The sequence below is a fragment of the Cinclus cinclus genome, chromosome 8 (assembly GCF_963662255.1).
Source record: "Cinclus cinclus chromosome 8, bCinCin1.1, whole genome shotgun sequence".
In the NCBI taxonomy this organism is placed as follows: Eukaryota; Metazoa; Chordata; class Aves; order Passeriformes; family Cinclidae; genus Cinclus; species Cinclus cinclus.
In genome coordinates this window covers 15268788-15295570 of record NC_085053.1, presented here as the reverse complement: position 1 = coordinate 15295570, position 26783 = coordinate 15268788, and the positions used below count along the sequence as shown (strand labels likewise).

Genomic DNA, 26783 nt, shown 5'->3' with positions numbered 1-26783 from the left:
GCCCCGCCGGGCGGCTCTCGGGGTCCGCAGCCCGCAGAGCCGTCCCTGAGGTGAGGCGAGCGCGGGGCCGGCGGGAGGCGGTCGGGCAGGCGGCGGAGGGGCCGCGGGGAGGGGGCGGCATCTTCACCGGCGACCCCGCCGCTCCCTCTCCGCGCTTTCCGTCGCGCTTCTCTTTATCGTTCTCTGCGTGCGGACCGGCCTGGGCCGGTTCGCTGGTGCTGCCGCCGTCGCCGGTGTGCCCACGGAGCCCCGGGGGCGGCTGCGCTCGTGGCGCTGCTCTCCCGCGGGATGCGCATCCCCGCAGGACGTGCCCGCGTGGGTGGGGGGCAGCGGCGGGAGCCGGGCTGGTCTGGCGTGGCGCTGGGGAATGCGGCTGGAGTTGCGAGCCCCTTTCGAGGCCAGTGGGGTTGGATCCGGCCCCTCCGGGGGCCGCCAGCTGTGCGGCTTTTGTGTGGGGTCCGCTGTGCTTCTTGTTGTAGCACACGCAGAGTAAAGGGGCCCAAGCCAGTCAAGAAAGCGCATCTTCAGGGCAGAACCAGCCCTTGTCAGATAACCATCTCTGTCTTTTCGAGGCGCGTCTCCTCCCTTCCCCCTGCTCCCCAGTATGTGGCAATGCCCACTCCTGCTCCTTTAGGATCCCTGAGCTTGGCACAGCAGCTCGTGTCTTGCAACCTCCATTTCCCCCCGTCACAAGTGCTTCCACTGCTATTAAACAAACACGAATTCAGGCGCAGAAGCCTTGTGACTTGCCCAGCATCCTTTAAGGGAGTTGGTCTGCGGTCACCTGGGGGATTCAGGCTCTGCGTTTACACACGCCGGCAGCCCCTGGCACTTTCTCCTCTGGACGTTCTCGGTGTGTAAGAGCCATGAGATAGGTTATTCAGACTTGAAAATGGAGGACGGTAGTGGTGGTGGTGTTGTTTGGTGGATAAGTCTTAGCAGTACTTCCTGTAATGGTGGTGCTGAAAGTGATGTTTTACTTGACTTAGTTGCTGGTGCAGAGAGCACTTTGGGGTACCTGCTACTTGTAAGCTTTGCCAGTTAAAGCTTTAAAAAATCCTCAAACACTATAGGGAGGTATTTGAGGTGTTTTTAGCCTTATGTCTGTCACCGTGATAGGAAAGGGTAGTATTTTCTGCTTCTAAAACAGGAGGTGGGGAGTGACAGTGCCTGCTTGTTTGGGAGAGAGGGCTTTAGGATGGGAGAAATTTGCATGAACAGGGTTGAGATTTTAAACACAGCTCTGAGCTATCAAAAAAACACTTTCATGCCGGATGGAATAGATAAGACCCTTTCTCTGTTGCTGTTTTTTTTTTTCCCCCTCTTTTATTTCTGTCTTTTTTGTTGTCTTTGGTGGTAGTGGTTTTTTTTTCCCCCTCACCTCTTCCTGGAGGCAAAGGAAACCATCTTTCTTCAAACTTAGGGTAAGGTTAGTGTTGTGTTATTTGCTCTCGATTGCCATCTTAAATTAATTCACCAAGCCTTATTTGGGGCCAGGATCCTATTCATCCTTTGTGCCTTGCAAATGCCCTATAAACCTTTTATTGTTAGTTGGAACTGATTTATGAGGTCCTGATCTAGGAATATGCTTCTGTGGCTATATTTTATTTTACAGTTTTCTCCTGTGTCTCTAGGCAGGCATTGCCTTTATAGTAAACTCATTTGGTGCTTTGCCTGTATCTTGCTTAGTATCAGAAACACTTCTCTGCTTGCTGTGTCTGTTTTCTTGCACATAATAGCAGGGAATAGTAAATAGATGCTGTTACTTGTGATTACTTCAACACAAAAGATTAAAAGTTTACAGCAGCTGTGTGAGGTTGTGTGAGGAAAGGAGCAGTGTTAAGCTGTCATTTGTTTTGGAAGATCCAGGTATGCACAATAGATATCTCTACCAGTCCTGAAATCCTTGAAGGGATGGTAATCTGTCCAGTGTGTTGAGATCTGGAAAAGGAATTCTAAACAGCAGTACCAACAAGGAAGGGAAACTGTGTGTTGCAGTCAGAAGAAGGTAATTATTAATAGGAGCCAACTGCTATAATAACGATTCAGAGAGAGTGAAAGCACTTGGGTGCTTGCTCTGCAAAGATTAACTAGTGAACATTGTACTAACACATAGCTGTACACCTTAAATGTAGTTCTTTGTGCCTGTTGCCTCCTCCTCTTGTGTACCAGTACATAAGTGGTGGTACAGAGATAGCACAACTCTGTCTCCTGTTTGTGGGCAGTTTTCTTGACTGTATGCCTGGATAGGCAGGAAAAAAGCTAATGCTGTTTGTGCTGGGCTTGCAATAAGTCCTGCCAGTGACAGGAGGATAAGAGAATAAAAGCTAGTGGAGAAGAGGCTGTGTCCATCCCTGTGGTCAAAAGCACTCGCAGCTATGTGTGTTGTGGCTTGGCACAATGTTGTAAGAAGAAACTGCACTGAGGTTTCCTGGGTTGAACGTTGGTTCTTTTAAATTCTCTAGGTCTTCCCATTTTTTCAGTGTATTGAGGTTCCACTCAAAGTCTGTTAAGGCCAGTGGCAGTAAGTGCATTTTGAGTCAGGCCCTGTCCACAGGCTGTTTCTTACCTGCTGCGTGTTCTCTGACGGCACCAGCGGCTGCGTCAGGTCCTGCTTTTGTGTCAGGAGGGTTGGGCTGCTGTGCAGACACAGTGCTGACTCAGCACCCCAGCACAGGGGCTGCCTTTGCTTTCTCCTGCATCTCTAAAAGCCAGAGGGGAGTTTTGGTACAGGTACATGGACACTGTGATCACTGAGTTAGTGCCTGAGACTTAATGCACTTAATCTGTGTGGGGCTGCTGAAGGCTGTTTTGCTGAGAAGGAGCTTGAGTCACAAGTGGGGGAACATGAGGGAACTCAGTAAACAAGTTTCTCAACTGGGTGCCAAAAAAAACCCAGGAGTTCTAGGGTAAGTATTGCATGAAATAATGAACTCTGAAGATTTTCATTTCCTTTCGAAAAAGCAGTCTTTATCTTGCAATTCACAAAATTGCTTTAAATCCCTAAGTATCAGAAAGCACAATTAGCAATATTTGTTATATTCACATGTTACATATAGTAGCACAGTAACATTAAGTGAAAAGAAGAAAACCTTTTATTTCAGTTTCTGCTATTTAAATTCTTCCATTTCTTGCTAGCATTGAAATAGGGCTGCACAGTTCTCCTTTTGTTTTTCTTTCTTTCTTTCCTTCTTTCTTCCTTTATTTATTTATTGTCTCTTGGTGGTGGGAAGATCATATCTTAACTAACATTAAAAGAAAAAGCTATTGCTGTGTTAAGAAAAATGGAAATATTTTTCCCCAGAAATCTTACATTTCAATAAAGACTTGTCTGTGCTTTTGTATTACTAACATTTCAAACATGTTTTTTTAACAAGCAGTGAAAAGTCTGTGGACTTCACCGTGCAAAGACTTGTGTCCATGAATGATTTTTCCATGTATGTATAGTTTCATGAGTCCATGTGCATGCAAGAGGCTCTCTGGGGTCGCACTAGTGCTGCTTGATCTTGGAAGTGTTTATTCTTTGCTGTGAGGATGAGCTGCTGTGGGTCCACACAGGGCTGAAATATGAAGAAAGATGTTTGTGAAATGCTGTTTTCTAGCAGCTACTAGCATTATGTTTTTGTGAAAGCAATTGTAATTAGTGTTTCAAGGCTATCCTGTGCCTCAAACCTTGAGAACACTTTGAGCTACATTTTTTGACTTGCTTGCGCTGGGGATGGGTTTGGCTCAAGATCGTTTGGTTGGAGCAAATTGAGTACAATTTTCTTTTAGCTGTGTAACAAAGAATAGGTACCAATTGCTTGCCAAACAATTTATCCCCTCAGAGATTACAAGCAAATTTAGGAAAGAACAAAGCCAGGACTTCTAGTGTTTAACTTCTTGAGAATCATCTTGGTTTTGGCATGTTAGAAAGAAAAGTGCGTCACAAGTCAAGTTGGCACCTAATACTGTCAGTAATACTAATTTCCACATCATTAATTTTAACTGACACTGCTTCACTCTTTTTCTTACCACAAATTTATTTAATTAAAAGATTTGAAGCTCTTTTAATTTATTTCTGTATTTTCTTCAGCTGTAGCAAGAGCAGGTTCTTGTCCCCCTTCAGGAAATGGATAGGAAGAAAGTTAAAAGATACTCATGTAGCAGCTGTCAGAATGTTCAGAAATATATCCTTGGAAGGAGAGAACATGTTTTCATAAAATCAAGCCAGCTAAATGCTGCTTTTGCCCAACACTTGGAGGCAAGCAGTAGTATGGGAAGTGAGTATGGCTGCAGCAAATACTCGTTTGTTGTAGCTGTTTTAAAATAAATACCTTAGTTTTTCTTCTTCTTCCACTTAAGTATAAATCAGGGTTAAAAAAATCATATTGTTCATGTAGCCTCAAAACTAATATTCCTTCTTTCCACTTGAGCTCTTTCCTCAGAAGTGATTTCTTCTGAGATTGAAATAATTGCAACATCGAAGACTTGAGAAGCAATCGTGGTATAAAATACAGCCACCCTTAGGGAGAAGGAAGGATAGTTGTTGCTCAGATATTTTTTCTTTTGGAGGCCCTTTTTTGTTGAAAGTAGCTGATTAGGAAGCAGAAAGAAATAACCAGGCTGAAAGCATGTGGCATCCAGCAGTGGGTGAGGATAGCATTTGTGTTTATTCATCATAGTCTTGCTATTTTGTATTGTGTGATCAGTAGAAGAATAGTCTGATTCTTGTCATCTGCCTTGCTCCTTGTTAGTGTTAAAAAAAAAACAAAACAAAACCCCTCTGTATATGGTCTTCTTGCCAAAAGTCAGGCATCTCAGGTGTTCTGTCTTATGATGGGCTACTTTGAAGACCAGAAAGTTGCGGTGGAAGATTTGTCAGACCTAAGGGGTGGGCACTAGAGGTAATTAAATGCTGTTACCTTTGCCCATCAGATACCTCTTCAAACTGTTTGCTGTGCATATCAATAAAAAAAAAATGCGCAGTTCTCAGACTGGAGTTTCAAAATCTCTCTATTCATTTGCTCAGGATTTTTCTGTCTGAGTCGTATCTTCTGATGATTTTCCCTATGTGGTTAGACCATGGGTGAGGTGGAGAAAGTGTCTGTTGCTGTTTTAGATGCCTTACCTGTAACACTCACATGGAGCTGGTAAATATGCTGAGACCATCTGCTGGAGACAGTGATGCTCAAGATGAGCTCCCTCCCTGCATTCCTTATGTAAAGATATACAGAGGAAGGAAAGCCTCATACATGAAGGCTCTTCATAGTCCTTCTGATGAGACAGTGAGACAGGCTCCTACCTGTCCTCATGCAACCTAATGGCTACAGAGTCACAGCCAAGATACAGCTTTGTCTTTTTTTCCTCTCTTGAACTTCATTCTTTGCAAGTCAGCATTGAGATAAGTTTCTTTATAAAAGAAAATTCCTGATTGTCCTTGGGTCCTACAGAAGCCAGGGCTGATACACGTTTAGTGTTTTCAAGTCTGGCCAATGGCACAGATACCAACATCCTGTTAAAAACAGTGATTTTTTTTTTTTTTGGTATGGAAAAGATTTTGAAGCACTTTACTCTTGCTGCAGTGATTTTTCCAACCTGGGATTATAGTTTTAAGGACAGAGCGAGTTCATGGGATGTGTATATGAATATGGTGGCTGAATATTTACCTATTCTTCATGTGTTGCAGGCTAGGAAGGAAAGAAAGCTTGCATGTTTTCAGCTAGTGTGAGACCTTGAATAAAAAAATGTAGATGCCTGCAATTTTTCCAGTGCAGGCTTGCTGAATCTGTGTGTGCTACAGATGGATATATTTTGATGTGTGCACATAAAAGGTTGATTTTTTTCATGTGTCAATAAAATATATGGCCTGTTGTCTGTCTCAAATAAACTGATTGAATAACCAAGCTTATACAACACTGATTTGGTAATCATTGAAAATAACCTTTCGTTTCAAGAGCTTCCTCTGTGAAAATTAATATTTTATACAGAAGTGTTATGTAATAGACATTTTGTTGCCTTTGCAGTCCTGTACAGAAGAACACGGTGTTAAGCTGATGTAGTTTGGATTGTTCTTTATAAATTTGTCCACTAAACCAATGCAAATACCAGTGAATAATGGGGAAGAAAGTCCATATTGCATATTTATAAGTGGTGGTTTGTGTACAGATCATGTAAAGAGAGGATGGGAGTTGCTTTGGTCTGGCAGTCTCTGTATTCAAACTTGAGGGAGCAGTGTTAGAGGTGGTGCACTAGCTTGCTTTGTTTCCAGGCACCACTATGGTTACACACGCTTTCCACATGCATTAGCAATTGTCTTCATCAAGGATGCATGGAGGAACCAGACTTCACAGTTTAGCTGACTCGTGTTTGAAAATACAAACTGAGGAGTCCACATACAGAGTTCCTCTCAATGGCTGCCGTCCAGAAACTTTTATGTACTTACTTTCTGACTAATTAAATTAAGAAACAAAGCCTAACCTTCCTAGTTCAGCAGAGGAATTGACAAAAGGGAAATGAAATTTTTCATGCACTTGAGTTTTTTAAAGTAATGTTTGGTGGTTTGTAACCCATACTAAATTTCTTCACAGTTTTGCCTTATTGGCCTTGATAGTACAGAGAAAGGGAAAACTGACTTGATAGTTTTGCTCCTGTCCTTTTTCCATCCTTCTGACAACAAATCTATTGGCTCTGGAAACAAGGAAGTGGAGGAATGCAGATACATAAAGGTTGGTGCTGCAGAAATTGTGAGTTTAACCAGTGCTGGTGTCCCAATGAAAAGTGGGTAGGAAAGTGTCTAACAGAAGAGTAATAGAAGAAAAGTGTTCTTAGAAAAAAGGAGTGGACTGAGAGAAACAAAATCGTGCTAATAATCTTCCAGAAGAGTGAAAAATGCACAGGTTTGGACAAGATTCTTTTTCCAGTGTTTAAAACTTGTATTTTGCTATGTTTGTTTTTAGAGAAAGTTCATTTAGGGTGTACTTAGATTGAAAGTTGAATGTAAGAGTGTCTTTATCAGCATTGATCAGTTTAATCCAAACAGATTTTAAAGAAAGAACTACTGAGGCCAGAGTTACAGGAGAACAAAGATAGTAAAGCCTGAAAACAAAAACATATGAGACATGGAAAATTACAAAGGAAAATAGTAATAATGAGGCATAGGAAAGGAGATAACAAAACTGTAAAGTGTGAGTAAATATAACATCAAATGATAAAGCATGAGGTTATATTTACTGTTCTGCAAGTGGAAAATTTATGAATTCTGTTTGAGGGTGCCTCATTCCAGAAACAAGGCTTTCATGCTCACAGTGGGATTGCCAAGTTTTCTGTGTTTGGAGTCAGCTTGAAAGCAAAGTATTTGAAAAAATTAGTTATATGAAACGTAATGGGTACCTGAAGCTTATTGGTTGAATTAGTACAAGCCTGGTTTTGACTAATGGTTTGCACGTGGCTCATTTGTATTTTAAGACTGTAGTCTGTCCATGTGCACAGGGGCCCAGTGCAGCCTGGAAACAGCCAGTGTGCAGCTGGTCAGTGTGAGGAGCAGAGAGCCCCTTCTCTGCTGTCTGTTCTGTGCATGAAGAGAGGATGGTGGCCTCCAAACTCTCATAGCTGCTGATTTCTGTCACCCCATCCATATTAAGACTTCTTCAGTGTCTGATCATTTACCTATTTGCTGTTTGAGCTGCCTGTGGGTTAAGCAGTGAGTTAGCTGTAGCAGGGAGAAGTTTTGCCTGGTTGGCCAGCAAGGTTTGATTTTTTTTTTTTTTTTTTTTTAATATATTCTTGCTGTCTGCAGCAGAAGAGAGGAGGTGGAGAGGGGTTTGCACACAGCCTCTGGCTCATGGGTGGTGGAAGAGGAGGTGGCCACTAAGAGAAGGGAGGAGTTCCGGGGAGCTCCCAAATTAAACTGGGTGTTGGGTGTCATGTGAAAAACTGCAGCAGGGCCCTAGAATGGACAAGGAACTCCGCAGGGAGTGGCAGTGGGATCCTGTTGGATCCCATGTAGCAGGAGCAATGCCTAAGGTGCTTTCCAAAGGGAGTGTGGTTTCAGGACCAGCTGGAGCAAATTTGAACTTGCACTGCTGTTGAAAGGGGAAGTCCTGCCTTCCAGCCCACCCTCTGCTTTGGGCAAGATGCCTTTCCCAGGCACACACCACGAAGAGAGTAGGAATATTAAAGTAGTAGGGTGGCCACAAATCATCTTCAGCTAGTTGCAAAACTTACTCAGAGATAGCAGCAAAATCTGGCATTCATCTGGTTAGGTTCCGTGCTACTTCTGACAGTATTTCTACAATAGGTATCTGTGCTGGGGTTTTTTTTCTCTCTTGATGGCATTACATTTTTCCTGTGTGCAGGCTTGTTGTTTTTCTTATGCGGCAACAAGGGAGGAAGATGGCATGAAGAGATTGTCAAATATCTGCTGTTGTCTGGGTACTTGGAGATAAAGGTAGAGCTGAGAATTACTCAGTTGTGCTGAAATTAAACCTCTAATGGCTGCATCTGCTTACTTATTTAATTAGCTGAGGTTGGGGTTTTTTTTTCCCAAAATTTCTACTAGTTTCCCAAAATACTGTGACTTCCCTCCCTTTCCTTTCTCTACAGAATTCATCATGATTTGTTCTGAGTGCATTGTTTAGGTTCTTTTCACTCTGTTAACAATGATTATTTCCCTGTTAAAAGCATCAGAAGTATTGTTTTCCTTAATAGAAAAGATGTTTGATTCAAGTGACTGTACAAATGGAGGCAGCCACATGTAGGCTACTGTACGTAGGACGTGGCATTTGGAGGTTGCATGTATTATGCCTGAAGTGCCAAGTGCCTGGCTGTGATTCAGATGAAATTGGCACTGGCTGATGCCAACACCCCAATGTAAATGTGGTGTCTTTCCCTGTGCTGTAGGGCCCTGAAAGGAAAGTACTGAAGTGAATGAGTGCCAGAGGGGACGAGGTTAAAAGAGAAGTGGTGCATGTGCTCCTTATTTAATCTCCTTCATAGCCACAGTCCCACATACTGACTATACCAGTGAGTGTGAGTTCTTGTATCAAAGCAGATGTTTCTGTAAGAAAGATGTTGCTTTGTTTTAATAAATTGAGGTTGTCACTTCAAAAGTGGGAGAGGGAGGTGAAAGAAGTAGCATAAAGTGAGAATTTGTCAAATGGGATTTGGAACAAAATCCATGAGAATTTTTGTGGTTAGAGCTGTGGGGAAGAATGTTTCACTAGTCTTGGCATTGCTCAAACATCTACTTATGCACTGCTATGATTTATGTAAGAATTTCTGCTTTTAGATTTTTTTTTTTTAAACCAAAATTTTGTAAGTGTTTTGTCCTTTGTTATCCTTTACATTTCCTCCAGGTATGATCCAATCCATGTGCTCAGCCTGTTCTCTGAAGGGGAGGGTGGCAGTGATGTTCCTCAGCAGTCCTTCAGGTTATGCTTCAGCTCTTGAAGACAAGCTCTCCTGTTCTTCCCAGCCTTACCAAGTGTGATGGTGGTGCTGTTCAGCCTCTCCTGGCCCCTTTCCTTAAATGCTGATACATTCTCAAAAAACACAGTCCTCCTACTTTGAAGGTGGGAACTGCCTTTGCCTGCTGTTTTCGGGAATGGCTTTGGGGCAGTGCTGAGGAGGGATTGCAGGGCACGGTGTACTTTGTTTAGGCCCTTCTTACATGGCTCTCTGACCCCGTGAAAAAATAGGGTTATAGAAGCAGCCAAGGTGAATGGCCCCATGGCTGTGAGCATTTTCTGTTAGTCCTCGAGTATGATCCAAAGGTCTGTTCTGAAGTCTGCTTGCTGTAGACCTTTGGAAAGTATCTGATCACAGTTTTTTTTTCTTCCATGTATTTAAAAACCTAGAGTCTCTGAAATCTCCAGTTCTGCGTAGAAAGATTTGCTTGTCCTGAGATCACTTGACCACCCCCAGGCCCTTTCAAGGAGAAAAATCTATGAAGGCATATTTTACTAGTGTTTTCCCCATCTCCTTATCTTGGGTCTCTACTGCTAAGAAGAAACCTGGAACAGCAGGTTCCTGCTGACCTTTAAAATAATCTCAGTGGAAATCCTGACACAGGGCTTGTTCCTGTGTGCTTCTGAGTGCCAGTGGGTGCCACCCCTGAAAAGGCCTCAGAAAAAAATTAGAGGGAGATTTGGTGGGAAGGGGGGCTTGGTTTGCCTTTTTTCTGTGGTGGTTTGGGAGCAGCTCAGGTGGGTGAGTGCTGGGGTGGAGGCAACGGGCTGGGGGCTGAAGCAAGGGATGCAGTTGGTTGTCTCTGGCTGTGGAGCATCCTCCACTCAGGAGGGCTGTCCCTGTACCTGTGCCACGTACCTGGGGCTTGCTGCCCTCGCAGGGAGCGCCTGCTGCACTGGTGTTGGCACCCTGGCACAGTGTGCTGTGGTTGGCAGTGCTAGGAACGCCTTGGGCACACAGCAGGGCAGCAAGGGCAGCAAGGCAGTGGCAGCCAGCTGGCTGCACAGAGAGAGTCCTGTAGAATCCTGCCTGTTGCTAAGGGATTCCTTTTGGATATGGAACAACGTTGGTTTACGCAGCAGCTTTCCCCGTGTTTGTTGATTGGAGGCAATTACTGTAAAATACTTGATTCATAACAAGGCATACTTAATAAGCAGCAAACTGAAATAAATATTCATGAATTACCTGCTGGAGTCTGGCTGTTCTTTTTGCTGGGTTGTTGCTTTCTGTGTGCTCTGCACAGCCCTGGAGCCTCTGGGTCTCTGGAGGTGAAGGCAGCCTGTGCTGGGTCTTAGCTGGTGGAAGTTTTGGGCTGAAGAAGGAGGGGGACAATCCCACTCGTTCTCTGTTTTGTTCATCCAGAGGACAGAGGTGTTTTCTAAGATTTTTCCAAGCAACTCATTTGACTCAAGGTGGTGTGCTTGCCTGGCATACGGCTGTAATGCAGTAGTTGAGGTGTCATCAAAGTGTTTGTGTGGAGCACATGCACTGTGCAGCTACCACATCACTGGGGTCTGGTCTGGCTTTTCTGGTGCTCTAGGGAGGTGATGATGTAGAAATAGCAGTGCTCTTGCTTAAATCAGGATGAGACAATATGTTTAAGAAAATATGTGGGAAATGACAAATTGCTCATTTGGGATCTCTGCTCTTCAAGAATAGGAGAGAATATTCAAGAATAGGCTCATTTAGAGTAGTTCCAAAGTTATTAAAGCAAGGATGCGTTCAGTCTTCCCCAGAGATGAAGCACTGTCAGCAAAACGATGAGTAACCTTTGTCTTCTGTGTTGCAGAGTGGCATTCCTCTGACCCCTGCTACCATGACCACTTTATTTGGCCAGTTTGATTCACGACAGTTTATTTTTATATAGGAGGAGTCTGTGGCGCTTGTCAAAATGAGAAAGTGATCATCAGTCTGGCTTGGTATTCCTGCTGCTGGAGCCTTCAGGAGCCAGCCCTCAGCCCAGCTGAAGCCAGAGGAGCAGGGCAGAGAAGCACAGCCTGATCAGGTACTGAGCCAGTAATGGGAAAAGTTGTGTGATGCAGAGTTAAGTTATGGATGATCATTAATTATAAAAAGTTACATTCTTTAGAAGGTCTTGTTAACATGTGTGATGCAATGGAGACCCAGTAAGGACCGCCACACCTGTGGGCCTGGCATGGCTGCATGTTGTGTGTCTGAGTTCTGGAAGAGATCTGAGGTGGACATAAACAAATGTAACATGTTTTCTGGGCAATTTGATTTGCACATCTAGTGTGCAGTACCGCTCAGTACTTGTTTACAAATATCATTTTCAGACTTCATGTAAGTTGTAAAGAATGGGCTAGGAATACTCCTAACAAATGTTTGAATGTTGAAGAGCAGTTTGATGTCTTGAGGAAAGGTTTTTACTCAGCTTTATTCTTCGTTCTAGTAGGGAGACTTCAGTGCTGGCTTTTGATGAGCAGTCTGTTATATGGGAACTGTAGAGCAGAACAGAGAGGTAGCAGACTGATGGGTTTTAAGACAAAACTAGCTGTCAGCTTGCTTGCTATGTTTTTATTTGCTGAGATGTCCGTAACCATTCCTGGAAACTGGTAGTTATTCTTGCATTCACATCTTTCAGATTGTCATACTTGAGAAGATTTAGTTAGCTTCAATCTTTTATGAAGACAGAGAAGTTCAAGGTTTTGATTTATTGTAGTCAGTTTGGGGTTTTTGTCTTATGTAACTGTACCTTCCAGTTTAGGTGGAGCTCCTGCTCTGGGGAGCATGTTTTGAGAAGACTTTGCATATTTCTGTGTACCATTAGAGATCCTTTAAGAACAGGGCTACTACTTATGCTTAGGATGGCAGTGGCATGCAATTCACTGTTAGAGGGAACATTCTTTGAAGAGACAAAATGTTTTTTCACCCCAAGTGATGCTTTCTCTCCAGAAATACCAGCCTTTGTTGCTTAGACTGCCTGAATCTTTAGTCACATTTTTGTTATTTTATTTATTGACCCAGGTGGAAGCAGTGAGGGTTTGTTTAAAATCTGTTAAGAAAACTATTCCTAATGTTGTAGAGGTAATTTCCAGCTCTGATTATATCTTTCCTGATATGGTTAAAGCATAAGGACTCTTTTTCTAGCATCCATTGTGAATACGTCACTTTTTTTTTGTCTTGGGAAATAAGAATCAGCATTTATTTGATACAACAACCATCTTCCTGCTTCCCAAGGAAGAGATAGTGGCTCATTTGCCTGTAAACATCCCTCCTGTGGAGAGTCTTTGTTGGGGAGCTAGAGGAAAGCTAGCAGTTCCTAGTGAAATAGCTGCATAGCAGGATGAAGAGGGATTATTTAAGCATTACTAGGAAATTCATGGCTGTGTGGAAGACCTTATGTACTCCATAGACGAGCTGACCTAAATTCTGCAGCCAGGCCTTACTGGTTTCTGTGTTGATGTGATGTGGCAGGCTGGATAACCTGCAGCAGATCTGGGGTTTAAAAGAAAAAGAAAAGGCAGAGGGAGTACAGTGAAGATTTGTATTTGAGTGGAAACACAGGCAGGCAAGTCTTTAAAAGTGCTGAATTAGTCTTAAATTTTTTTGTTGCTTTCTAACCCACACTTCTCTATTGTGAGTATTGAGTATTTTTCACATAGCCAGGATGGGTCTGTATTATAAGGATGCTCATTAGGAAAAGTGGAGACATTGTTTACTCCTGGATGGGGAATACATGGATGGTTTTGCTCCTAAGAGGCTTTTACAGATGGCTTGGAGCTCTGAGATCGGCTTTAGCAAAGAAATCGTGCTAAGTATCTTATCAGTAGTGAACAGCACAACTGACTCTTGAACTCTTGGGGAGAATAGGGTTAATATCCACTTGACATAAATGGAATGGCTTATGCTTGAGTTTCTAGGTGATGTTTGTTTCTCAAGATTATGCATTACACAAAACATGGCGCAAAAATCCAAATAGAAAACAAAATGCCAGGTCTGTCACAGTCAAGTTGGTCAGTCTCACCTGTGTGCAGTGTTTTCATGCTGTTACTTCTTGTAGTAGTGTTGTGACTTTGCAGTTTAGTTTCTGCTGGCATAAACGTTTTGTGAGGGCAGTTACTGCTTCCTGCCTTTTTCTGGCTGAACTGATGCAATGCTCTCCTCTGCTTTCACCCTTCCTGCTCGCACACTTCTGTTACCTGTTCTCACCACTTCCTTCTCAGATTCCTCTGCTGGTATGAGAGGAACTTTTTTTGCTAGTACTGCTTATATCATGTCCTGTGAAAGGAATGGTTTATGCAGACAGAAGATTTTTGCGATCTAGAAGGGCTTTTGTAGTAAGATTTTAGCTGGCATAGTTGGGAAGCAAGAAGAAAGTTACTGGCTGATACAGTTAAACGAGGAAAATGTTGAAGTGTGGCTAGGGACTTTCCTGTGCAAGTGGTCTGGTCTGGTTACTGTGATGGAGTGTGTATGTGTATATTTATAATTTCTATCTGGAATTTTTTTTTTTTTTTTGTTGGGGGCATAAGCTTTAAGTCTTGAATTGTTTTAGAAGAATTTTTGCAGCTGCAGCATCCTGAAGTACCAGAGGATATTCTGAAACATTGCTGTCTTATTATGTGCTTTTGATTTGTTTTAAGAACAACTTGTCTGTATAAACTATTTGTTTACTATACTCACATAATATGCAGCAATGCTAACCTTTGACTGGAAACCAGAATGACTGCTGGTCCTGCTGCTCCATGGCCAGGAGCAGGTATGGTGAGGGGACTGGAGAGCAAGGGCTGTTTCCCTTGTGTGTGTTTCAACACCAGAAGTAGTAATTAGAAGCTTATTAACTGACAAATAAGTTAAATTGATGGAAGTTCCCTCCAAAAAATGATAAACTGGTTTTTGCTTGCAGCAGTGTTACTGGCAAGGCTACCTCAAGGCAGAAGGAATGTTTTCCTTAGTGCTGATAGAGATGCCGTTTTGAGTAATTCCTTGCAATGAAAAGGGCTTTTGTGAATCCTGCTTCAGTGTTACAATTTTCATGTTGGTTTATCTTTTTTTTTTCTTCCTGTCCTTCCAGCAGAATTTTCAATGTTATTGTTAGAGACAGAAACTGAAAAATAACTGGAAAATAGCAGGAAAACAGCCCCACATTGGTTTTTTTTCCACTCATATTTGGTGGTTTTGCTCTCATATTTTTTTTTTGCCTAGACAGATGACTTGTCCATTAATGATAGCAAGAGCCAGTCCCCACAGCCACGGGTCAGTGAGCTGGGGTGTTTCCAGCTTGTCCTTGTGGAGCCTGACCCTAGCCTGGCCATGGGCCGTGGCCCTGACACAGCACAGGGGAGGAAGGAGATGGCACTGGCAGGGCTTGTCACTGGCTTGCTGTAGCAGAGAAGAAATCTGTGCAGGGTCAAAATGCAGCACTGCTCTCTTTCAACCTTCCCTGGACTTAATGTCTTGTTGCATGGTTTTGTGTTCACAGACCTGTTTCCTACTGGATGTGTATCAAATTCCATGGGCTGCAGTATTCTTAGCTGTGTGTTTTGACATATTATGATGTTGTTCTGAAATACCTACCTGCTCTCAGTTCTCGACTGGGATCTCAGGAGATGCCTTTTGGATAGATGGCAAGTGATTCTCAGTATGTTGCTCCCTCAAGCTTTGTCTGTTTTTGGTAGGTGATGCTGTTTTGAAGAAGGCAGCACCATCACAGTTCTTGCTCTCTCAGAGGTTGGGTGAGCACTGGAGCACTAAATCAGTGTAGTGAGGTGCAGCATCGAACAGTGAGATCTGCCTGTCCTTGTCCATACATGATTTGGTTTCAGGAGAGGTGAAACACTTCCAGCAATTGAGAAACCACACGAGAGATTGGACTGGGGAAGAGCTGGCCTTTCCAACACCAGGTTTTCCTTGTGTAGATGCACCCAACACGTCTTGTAGTGCTGTATTTGCACATGATGGTAAAAAGGACATGCCATAAGATGTTGGTGACATTATTGCCTTGCACCTCAGATAGTAAAAAGATGGGGGAAAGAGAGAGAGATTTGCAAGGGAAAAAATGAACAAACAGCTCTTTGTTGTTCAATTATTTTAGTGGTTCTGTGGTTTGGCTGTTATATTGTGTTACTCTGTCCACAGATTTTTATGGGCCTCTTTTAGAAAAATTTTAAATTTACATAAATAATACATTTCTCTAGTTTTATTTATTATTTCAAGTGCTAGAATATGCTTGAAATTATAACATTCCACTGCCTCTGGTGATTGGATATATAAAATTCTGGCCTTTGTTGCTGAACAATGAGCTCGCAAACTTTCTGCTTATCTGACTGCATTTCATGAAGTAGGTTTTGCTCAGTGTTTTACTGGAAACATGGAAAAGTCTTCTATGCATAATTAGAATTGTTTTGATCAATAAAGCATCAGTCTCTTTTCCATTCCATTAACTCTTATATTCTGCAGGAGCTGGGCAAAAAAAGTGATTTTTTTTTTTCTGCTCAGAAACTGAATCTGCTACTTTTTGAGGTAAAACGTTTTTCCAGGCAGACTGCAAAACAATTTTCATAGGCAGTTCAAATAATTATTTAAGGAATGTAATGACTGTTAACATTACTGTTATTTGAAACATGGGGAGAAAAGCAATTCCATGAAAAGAAATTTTTAAGAAAGGAAAATGCCATAGAGCCCTTTGATCCTAGCCCCACCACATGCTGTTTTGAAGTTCTGTGGTAGTTAAGGGCAGCACTGCCCAGGTTTGGGTTTGGTTTGTTTTTTCCAGTCTTTACTATGGAGGAAGAGTTGTAGTTTAAGGCTTTAGAAGCAGGGCTCGAACGCTGCTCCACTCTTTCCCCCAAAACCCCACCACATTGTTGCTTGTACCAGAGCTGCACTCTGGCATCTGGCTGTCCAGTTTGCAACTGGATCTGGCAGTCCCACCTGCTTTGCCTTTTTGGCAGGTCGTGTGTTTTGGTGGCTTGTTGCCTCCCATGACACCAGGCTGAGATGCTGGTAGTGCTGCCAAAGGCTGGGAGCAGCAGGTGTTGCTGTGCTGTGGCTGAGGTGGGAAGGACTGGAAATAGGGGTGCTGCATGGGTTTTTCTTTAGATGCAAGAAGCGGTGGGCTGTGATAGAACCAGACAATCACCTCTCAAGTCGCCACCTTTTGGCTGATGACTAATGGCTGTTTTTTCCTAAGTCTCTGTCTCAAGTCTCTCTAGTCCGTGGGCAGTCTCTGATTGGTAGTAACTTGCAGTCAAGTTCACAGCAATACCAGTTTTTCCTTTTCAGCTCAGGGAACGGGATGGGGAGCTGCAGGTAACCTCTGCAGGACATGGCTGAGTATTTGTGAAAGCAGAGGTGGGTGGTGATGGAGCTGGGAGGTATCAGAAGGGAGAACATGCAACATGAGGCACAGCTAATCTTGCTGGAGTGTATTGGCCCACTCCTCTGGATCGTGCTGTCCTGGTATGTGTATTTAAACTGAGACAATCTGAAATAACTGGCTGTCAACTTGTTAAAATAATCAGGTTGCCAAGAACTCTATCATTTTGTTAATCTTCATTTCAGATTTATTGCATATTTTTTCACCTTTAATTAAACTAGTTCAGGGGATGTAAATGTGAGGTCTAGCACGCTAGTTCCATTCCCTGCAGTTCACTTAAATTTTCTTTTCATTTGCTTTTGCACCCTTGCTTGGTCTCAACCAGAATTCAGTCTGAAGGCAGCGACTGAGAAACTCTTCGCTTCAGTGAAAGGGTTTGTCTAGGTTGTAGGAGAGGGGAAAATGAGAATTGGAGCTCTCGTTCATAAACATTGAACAAAGTTTATTTCAACAGCCTCTTCTGTCTTTGTTAGAATAGTTGGAGGTATGCCAACATAAAAAGCCCCAAACCTGCTTTAACTTTCAGCTAGATCTTTGTATAATATCCTAATGAGGGGCAGAGCTACTTCTGTTTTCCTTGTGTGTTGGATAGCACTTCCGTACATTGGTGGTGAAACTTTGGTGGGTTTTTTGCAGTGCCATTGAGTTTCTTTTCCTTGCGTGGGTTGTTCAGATAGCTGTGCTAGTGGGACGACAAACACTTGAAATTGAAAAATATGATGAGGCAAGGGCTGTCAAGTATTATGCATCAATTTTGTATTTTACATGCTGAGGTCCTGACTTCCTTGAGGTCTCTACGTACTTCTGCAGTGTAAGTGTTTAGCAATGATAAACTGCAATGTCTGGCAGAGGGATTTGGTGTGCAAGGACACCTGAAAAAACAACCTTTAATCCTTTCCCTGAAATGAGCTGGTTTCCAGGTTTCTGTTTTTTCAGAGAGGTTGGACAGGGCGCTTCCATTTTGAGCGTGCTGGCATGATATTCAGTGGTCAACACCTTGTTTTAATAGTTGTCAACCAAGTAATACTGATAGAGCTGACTTACTGAACTCTTTTTTTCCCCTGAATGTGTGCCACATTAATTCTTTGAATGTATTTTTTTTTTCTGAGAGGTAATCAGTATACCAGGAAAAGCTCCATAATATCTGCAAACAGCAAAAAGAGAAGACCAGAAAGCCTCCAGATATCCCTAGACAGCAACAACAAAATGAGCTATAATTTGGTCAAGGACAGAGCTGCATGTAGCCAAGGGCACTTGCTAAGAGGGAGACAGATTATGAGAACCCACCATTTATCTTTGATTTTTGAATGAGGGAAAATGTAATCATGTTCTCTAAATAAATGTGTGGAGTAGTTATGTTATGTGGTACAGTATGAAATGGCTTGTTAATATTTATAGTTTCACAGCTTGTCACAAAAGGCCTTGGTGTTTATTCTTGGTTTTCTAGATAGTCTGATTACAGATGATGGAACTAGACAAGCTAAAAGGTCATGGCATTTTAGAAAGATTCTCTGAAGAATATCTCAAGGACCTTTTAGAGTTAGAGGTGTCCCCAAGATAAGGTGTTACAGATCTGAGGCCAAGGATACCAGTGCTTCTTGCTTGTTAAATGCCCCAAGCATGAGTAGATGAGTGCATGGTTAAAAGTCTCTTTGGATCAGCACTGGCTGAAAGTGTTTTCTGAAGTTTGTATGGGTTAGTGATGTTTCTTGACACCTTTTCTGCAAAGTCATCTACCCTACTGAACAGCATATTTAGGGGATGGGTTTGTTTTCATTCTGCAGAATTGGAGTGCACATAAGGAATGTGCATCTTGTTTTCATAGCAGTCATAGACCAGTCCTCAGGAGCTGACTCACTGCTATTTTGTAAGCAGGGTTTGCCTTCCTTTTATGCGGTTCTGCATTTTTCCATTCCACAGTCCATGGTAGTTTAGATCTTAAGTGTGCTGGTGGTAAAAAGCCTGCTTCCTGGAGTAGATGTTATCCCCATATATGTGGTGTACTTGGCTTGATTTGATACTAACAAAAGTAATTTTTTATTATTTAACTTTTTTCTAGTTGGGTCTTAATCATGTTATGTTAAAAAGGCACTTTCTCTGCAGCTAACATGATCATTGAAAAACAATTAATGATTCGGGGGAAATTGCATTTGGTCTGTTAGTTATTGTTACCCTATCATGCTTGTAGGGGCTTGTTTTCAAATTTTCCTGCACAGTATTTGACTTTCTTGAGTTTCAGCTTTACTGTCTGGTTGTATTTGCATTTTAACTGAATTTTGCTGTTGGGATGTTATGGTAGGGTGGGACTGGTAAAAATGGGCCACTGGAAAGATACAGAAGGAAGGCCGTGGCTCCCTGTAACTTGAGCGTTCAAAGTTAGAATTTCTAGTGTGTAGCATACCTTGAATAACACTGGGTTCCATTACTGACTTCCAAAATCACTCAAACTCACTCTTGCACCTTAGTAATACTTTCTTCATGGCAAGACAGATATTTTCCTGTGACTTTTTATTATATGTTTTTACCTGGCTCAATTAGATTTTATTTTTTCTCTACACTGGCGTCTTCAGAGGAAGTCAAGTGCCAGAAATCTTCAGTGCTGTTGTGATTTCTATTTTTTAATGAAAATAACTTTATTTCTGAAAATAACTGTGCACCAATGTGCAAACCAAACTTTTCCCAAAATTCAGCTACCTTTGTAATTTTTTTATAGCTTTCCTAGGTGAAAGTTGAAAGATCAGATTGTTTTAATTGATGTTTTTGCAAAACTTGTGTGGCTGGAAAACTTGACAGTAGTCATGTGAATTTCATATTGCTTCTGCATGGTTAAAATCAGCAGCAGCACTCTGGGCTGTTACTGGAAATACTTCTAGAAAAACTGTACAGGAGAGACTAGGGGAGATAACCCAGCAGAGTCTTTTTTTTTTTTTTTTTTTTTTTCCCTATTTCTTGTATTCTATGGTAGCTCCAAGGATGAGCACAGTAGAAGGGAAAGATGTAAACCATTCTGCTGGAAAAAGGGTGAAGTGATACTGGTTTTCCTGGTAGTAAACAAGAGGCTGTGGAGAGGAGAAACAATAGGAAGCTTTTTGTTTCCTGGGTGGAGTTTCACATTTGACACTGCTGAGTGGGAGCCTGATCCAAAGGCATCCGGCCCTAGAAGGGCAGCACCTTCCCTGGGAGCTGCTGGACTCCTGCTGGTGTTCCTGCAGGAAACTCCACCCTCTCCTTCTATCTCTTTCTGGTACGTTTTCTAAGCCTTGATGTCGTCTTGCTGCTGCTGGCAAAAAGTTGCATGTGTGGGAGATATGCAAATATGTTGTAATGTTCTGATATAATTTTAGCACAGGAAAAGAGCAAGCTCTGTACATAGGTATCACCAACTGAGCTCCAGTCTTGCAGCTCAATTTATTTAGTAGAGCTGTCAAACTTTGAAAAGAGGTTTGCATGGATATGGGCTATAGGATCAAGTTCCTAATTTTGTAAACCTAAAAAAAGTAGCTTCTGTCAATCCACAGTTGTCTAAATTTCTTTACAGACAGTAGAAACTGAATGAGTGTAGAAGAATTGTATAGTTCACTGACCTAATTGAGGATTTCTGATGATGTGAATCCTCTTGTTATTTACAATATATACTGTCACTGGAAGAATACTGGCTTTGCAATGAATGACTGAGATGGACTTCATCTTCTCTTGTTTCTCTCAGTGTAAAATTCTAAATACTGTTTTATCTTTTTTTTTCTTAATTTATTTTTCTTTTCTTTGCATATTTGTTTGTTTTTGTTTTTTTTTTTTAATTTTTCTTTCCAGGTATGACAAGGGCTTGATGATCTTGTGGGAGAGGAATTAATCTACTAAAACCCTTTCTCATATATACGGGGTTAAGTATCACACTCAGGAGGGTGATGTTCCATTGGAATTGCAGTCTCCCCATAACAGTTTAGACTTTGGTAAAGCAAGTGGATGAGTCATTGCAGGGATTTGATGGCTGAAAAGATTGATTAATAATTAATTCTAAAACAAGATGCCCTTTCCTCTGTGTCCTAGCTTTCAGCTATGCAAAAGATCATCAGATTCCCACATATAGTTTAACATTTGAGTACTAGGGACGTGTTTATTTTGATGTCTTTCCCTGAACTGCGAATGTTGCTTTGTCTTTGCTGTTGCTCACACATTATTTATAGAGATATAAATGTCAAATTTGATTCAAGTGTTCTTATGAGGTTACAGCACTCAGAAGGAGCCACATGTTCCCATTTGGTGTGCTAGGGTTGTACTTGCCTCATGACTTTTTTGAAGCATTGGTATACCAGGTGCTTCATGGGTAATGGCATTCCCAATTTTAAGGAATTCTCACATACAGGTTCTCTGCTTTTCTTCAGTAGACATTTGTCAGTCAAGAATTTGTATTTCTACAGGTTTGCATTTGAGCTGGGTGTCTAATGGGAAGCCCTGGGTCCAGAGTGCTTTCTGTCTTTATGCTGGGAGAGCGGTAAAAGTGAGGAATGCTGCTGACTGCAGGGTGACCCTGAAAGGATGACTCAAAATGGGCCTTTGAATTCAGCTAAATTAACATAAATAATGTCTATTTGAGGGGGCGTTCAACAGCAGTAGGTCAAAGATGAGGGGCCAGTCAAAACCAATCCATGAAAGGCACGGAAGGTTGGAATCCTTTAGGGTAAATTGACACCCTCTTGCTCCTGTCCGGGGCAGATCTTTGAAACAAGACAGTCTTGTCACTCTGATATTAGAAGAGGTAATAACCTGTGTTTTGTCTTTTTGGTTAATTAAAAGCACGCTGTGTGCAGTCCTGTGCACTTTAGGTACTGAATCTTGAATATTTAGTGTGTGGTGAACATACATCAAGGTGTTTGTTTGCTGACAGTGTACAAAAAGCCACTCTCTAAACTTTCATTTTTACTTATTTGTAAGAGTGAAAGGTGAATGAAAATGCATAATAATCTTACCTTGAGCTGTTGCCATAATTCATAATTTAAACCTGAAATACTTCATGTTTTCAGTGTAATGATTCCTTTAATACTGAACTATGGCTTGGCTGTTGTCTTCTGATTAGGCTTCTGTAAAAAGAAAAATGCTGCCAGATATGTGGTACTAAGGTGTAGCTACAACCTTGTGGTGTTGGTATTTGTGACATTGCATGTTGTCAGGTATGTAAGGTACAGCAGCTGACACCTTGCACTTTGCAAAGCCTCAGTCTTTGAAGATTTGTCTAAATTTTCCAGCCTGCAGATAATGAAATACATTGGCCTCCTTCAGCTGTGAACATTGTTTTACTGTAGTAAAAAGTTAAGATTTAGTTGCACTGCTTTATAAATGCTATATAATAGTTATTGCATACTGCAGAGTTGCTATGAGTAGGGATTTTAGCCTTTGCAAGGATAGCATTGGAGTTAGACTTCAGGAAGTTTTGTAAAAAGCGGTTGTTTCTTTACGTTTGTGATAAAGCCACCATTTGCCTGGGCACAGAATATGGAAGGAGAAAGCTCTCCCCCTCACTACCTCTTTAATTCGTGTTAAAAGCGCTGAAAATAAGAAATGCAGAGATGAGATTTTAGCTGCAGGGAAGAATATGTAATCTGATTTATAAAACTAGACCTTCTTGAATGCTTGTTTTACTCCAGCAAAACCTCCTTTGGTAAACGTTATGTGCAGGATTGAGTGGGTGTTCACCTGCTGGTTTGTAGAGAGAGGGGACAGGAAAGCAGTTTGCTCTTGCGGGGTGCTGGGAAGAAGTGGATGATTTCACAGCTTGAAGTATATAAAACTTGCTCTGGTGTCAGTATGGGCAGTGGAATTTGACAAGAAGTGGGAGGGGAAAAGTGTGTGTGTGACTAGGGTGATACTTGGTATTCTGGAAGGAAGAAGCAGGGTCTGGAATTCATAGTTTGACATTTTTGAATGTGAGAAAGAATCCAAAGGAAGCTAGTGGGTGTTGGGACATGACTGATTTGCTCCAGTTTGTAAAGTAGGTGTGGACAGCAGAAATCAGAAGGACAGCAAGAAGTCACCAGGTTTTGTTTTAACCAAAGGGGCAAAAAGCTGCCAATGGAATGGTCACCCAAGGCACCCTGGGCTGCTCTAGGGCCCAGTGCTGGAGCCTGGCAGTGCAGCTGTTTTCATTTCACAACTTGAGAGCCACTTTGCTCTGGATTCCTGCCACTGGGAACATCCTAAGGCAAAGAAATCCCTAAAGAGAAGTAGTTGCAGTTACATTAGCTTTTCTCTGGGGTCACTGTGGAACTCCTGGATGGATGAGGTAGGGGTCAGAGATGGATCGGTGTTTCCTCCAGACCTTATCAGATTTGCCTGCGGAGAGGGATTTGTGAGTTGAGCAATGGAGCTGTAAGAGGATTCCATGGCAGAGCGGGTGAATCTGGCTACTGGAACTTGTCCTAAGGAGCCAGCCTCACCAGGGCACAGAGCCTGTGAAGTGGGAGTTAACATACACAAAGTATGGCTGGGCAATCCTTTTGCATTAACTTTAGTAGTTTTTGTAAGGTATCTCCTGTTAATTACCTCACTGCTGAATAGGTGAGAGGTAAGATTGGGGGCTTTTTTCTTTTTATGAAGCTGAACTAGAAATAGTCCCTATGGGTTTTGAGGCTTGGTCACAATAACATTGCTTATCATGTGGTGTCACATCAGCTGAAATGCTCAGACAGTAAGGCTGCTGCATTTCCCGACACTTGCCTTTCTCCTGGTCTGTCACAATTCTTCCACCATTCACACTGGCATTTCTTGTATGTTTGGGTTACGGGGGTAACAAAGCTTGTGAAACATGACAGTCTGTGAAAAATAAGTCTGTAATGTTCCTTCAGCTTTTTCGCTGGGATAATTTTTCACATGTACATTTGCATTAATAGCAGTTGGCTTCTAGTTAATAAATGCAGTGCCCTGTGAAATTAATGGGTTATTAGGGTTGGATGGGTTCCTATGGTGCCCTGAGTGCTGCAGCTTTCACTAGCTAGCTGTGCCTTTGCCTGTGTGCACAGCAGAGTTGTTTACATGTTAGGAATATGCTAGAGGCAAGGAGAAAGGAACAGCTTTAATGTGATGCAGCTTAGATGCTCTGTGGGGGAGGCCTCAGAATTGTTCATAACAGGATCAAATGTCAATCAATGTTTCGAGAAGAATAAAGTTACTGTTTATGAGAAAATTAAAGAGTAGTTTATTACATGCTTTTCCTCCATCTATTTTTGACCCTGTCTAGGAAAATGTCCCTCTCCCATGGTTCTTTTGAACCCTCTAAGAGTATCAGTGGTGCCCTAGGAGAAGCATCTATGCAGACCTTTCATTTTGGCTCCAGCCACTTCTCTAGGCTGCCTTTGGTAAGGAAACAAGTAATATGCCAGCCAGCTGCTTTCAGCTCTTCCATGAAAAGCCTGCTGATGGTGCTGCTGAGGATGCTGGTGGAACATTTGGGCTACTATTAAATTTCTTTTATAGGCATATCTGGGGATTTACTGCTCTATAGAGTAAGAAACAGTTACTCTGACATCAAGCCCTGGACATGAGAAAATGGCTTCTCCCTCACTGCAAGGGAGGAGACAGAAGTGGAGAAGAAAACAGCTGAAAACCTCCTCCTCTCTCTCCAGAGCTATTTTTTGCCAGTGACAGAGAACGGTGGGATGAGCAAAGCTGATCTATATCTGCAGCAGACTGTGGCTCTGATCTGAAGGTGTATCCCCAGGAAAAAACAATGAGAGCCTAGCTGTGGGGGAGGGAGCATCTGAAGTCAAAGCAGTTCTCTGCTGGTTCTGCACCTGCAGTTTCTGTTCCAAGCTGCTTTGCATTGTAGGCAGGTGATGCTTAAAATTTGTCAAGAAGGGGCTGTCACATTTTGTCTTAGGTTATTCCCCATGTGTCAGCTGGTAGGGCAACAGGCTGGGGTTTAGAAGAGCAGCTGGGGAGTGCAGCTCCTGGAGAAAGGGTAGGGATGGGGAGAAGAGGTGGGGATGGGGAGGGAAGGACGGGAGAATAATCATGGATAATTGTGTCAGAATAAAAGGAGTTTTAAGCCAAGGCTGGGTGCCTGCTAGAAATGCTTCTCTAAAACCTGGCAAATACACAGTCAGGAATTCCATTTACCAGCATTCAAGCTTTTCTGATTGTGTGGCTTCTTGCATTCTTCTTAGAATGGTTTGGTGTTGAACCAGTATCCTGATGTGTTGTGTTGTCTGGGCCTGTCTCCCAAGGGAGATATTTTGGACAGTTACTCCCAAGTAAATTCTGTGTGTCATTCTGAAGTTAAGGGCTTGTCTTCACATGCAAATAATAAATTATTCAAGCCAGCTGAAAGGTGTGAATTTAAAGTGAATTGTTTCAACTGTTCTACATCTTTGAGACAGAATAATTGAGAGTCACTCTGATTCTGAAGAAGAGCATCTGAAGAAGGTCTCAAGCAGTTAAGTCTGTTTTTTAATTTGCATGTTTTTTTTGTCTTAAGAATTAATCTGAAGTGCCTTATGCAGACAAAGCCTCAAAGTGGATTATATTATATAGGAAGGCTGTTCTTAAGGATTTGGGAGGGTTTATGTGGATAGAGATGTATTATTAGTCCGGAATAGCACTTGTATTTTAAAGTCACCTTGTACTTTCATCTGAATTCATTTTTCAACCTTCTGACTCTGCTAACCTTAAGCAGAAAATATGAGAGGATGTGAACTGACTTTCATCTTTGCAATAGACCTTTGAAATGCTGCTGATGGCATCCTTAAAACTGTCACTAACCATGTAATTTCAGTAGAAACTTCTAGTTCACATATTTAATCTTTTATAGTGAATGGAATGCACTTTAGTGGGTAAAAGCTGCTGATTTCTTCCAAGATTTTCTAAGCTGATGGAAGGGGGATGAAGTAATTTGGAGGAGTACAAGCCCTCTGAGCAAATCTTGGACTTCCACCCCAAACTGAAATTCTTCCCATCCCGTACAAAGTCTTTTGTCAGATGTGTGTATGAGGTAGGGACCTTTAGCAAAATCTGGGTTGTAGAAAAAGGCTGATTGTTCTGTTATCTGAGGCTTTTGGCAACCTGCATAGTTACATCTACCTCAAACCTCAGAGGAAGGGACAGAGGAATCTGGCGCAGGGATTGTGCAGTTCAGACTGAACTGTCTGTGCAGACTGGCAGTTTTGAATATTTGCTGCCTGATTCAGGCAGAAGTTTGTTGGAGAAGTTATGGGCAGAGCTCTCCATTTTGCATTTCAATTATGGCTACAGTTTTTTTTCCTTCTTTACTTTTCTTCCTACTTTAATAAAAGGAGGATTGTCTGAACTGCTTGTAAGTATTTTTCCTTAGTCATTTTCAGTTGTGCAAAATAAGTTGCAGTGGCTGATGTACAGCAAGAACACAGATCATTGCCTTTTCAGTTACTGAATTTAGACTTAGGAAATATAGGAAGGATTTTCTAATTTAACTTAATTCATGTAAGTATGCATTCCAGAAGCCATGTGAGATTAGGTGGAAAGGTCCATCATGTATGTTGAACTGCAGAATTCCATCCAGTAGATTGCAACTGCCGTGCTTCTAGAACACATGACAGATCACTGTGTGTAGATAGTTAGCATATTATTTAAATAAGTTTGTGAAAATGGAAGGCTCTGAATGTTTTTCTTACTGTTAAGGCAATTATAAAGTCAAATGTTGTAGTTTTCTTGCTGAATACTTTATTTCCCTGTGAAAGACTTGGTCCTAGAGACTACGGACTGATTTTGTACTGAGGTTTAACTGACAGGATGGACAAATGCAGGTAGAGCTCAGATGCCTTCACCTTGGGCAGAGGAGGGATATTGTGTGTACACTCCAAGTGCGTGTGCTTTGCACTGCATTTCTTGGCTGAGGAGCTGTGTGGTTTCTGTGGCAGTGTCCCACTGGGATCATACTGAGGTCAGCTCATTCTGCCTTGTTCATCAAACAAGCGGCAGATGGCTGGGCTGTGCAGAAGCTGTTAACCAGAGTGAGAGTCAGGCTGATGGT

At 42.1% G+C, this 26783-nt stretch overlaps 1 protein-coding gene across 2 annotated transcripts in view; it reads left to right on the top strand.

Annotated features, from left to right (window-relative positions):
* Window positions 1–11346: 11346 nt before the first annotated feature.
* LRRC8D (leucine rich repeat containing 8 VRAC subunit D) overlaps window positions 11347–26783 on the top strand; it is a 40844-nt gene continuing 25407 nt past the window's right edge. Inside the window, exon 1 of one of the 2 annotated variants that reach the window (XM_062497255.1) lies at window positions 11347–11452. The gene's annotated coding sequence lies outside the window, so the exon portion shown is untranslated. Of the gene's footprint in view, window positions 11453–19321; window positions 20031–26783 lie in introns of those variants that run through there. The other variant, XM_062497254.1, reaches the window with a different exon arrangement.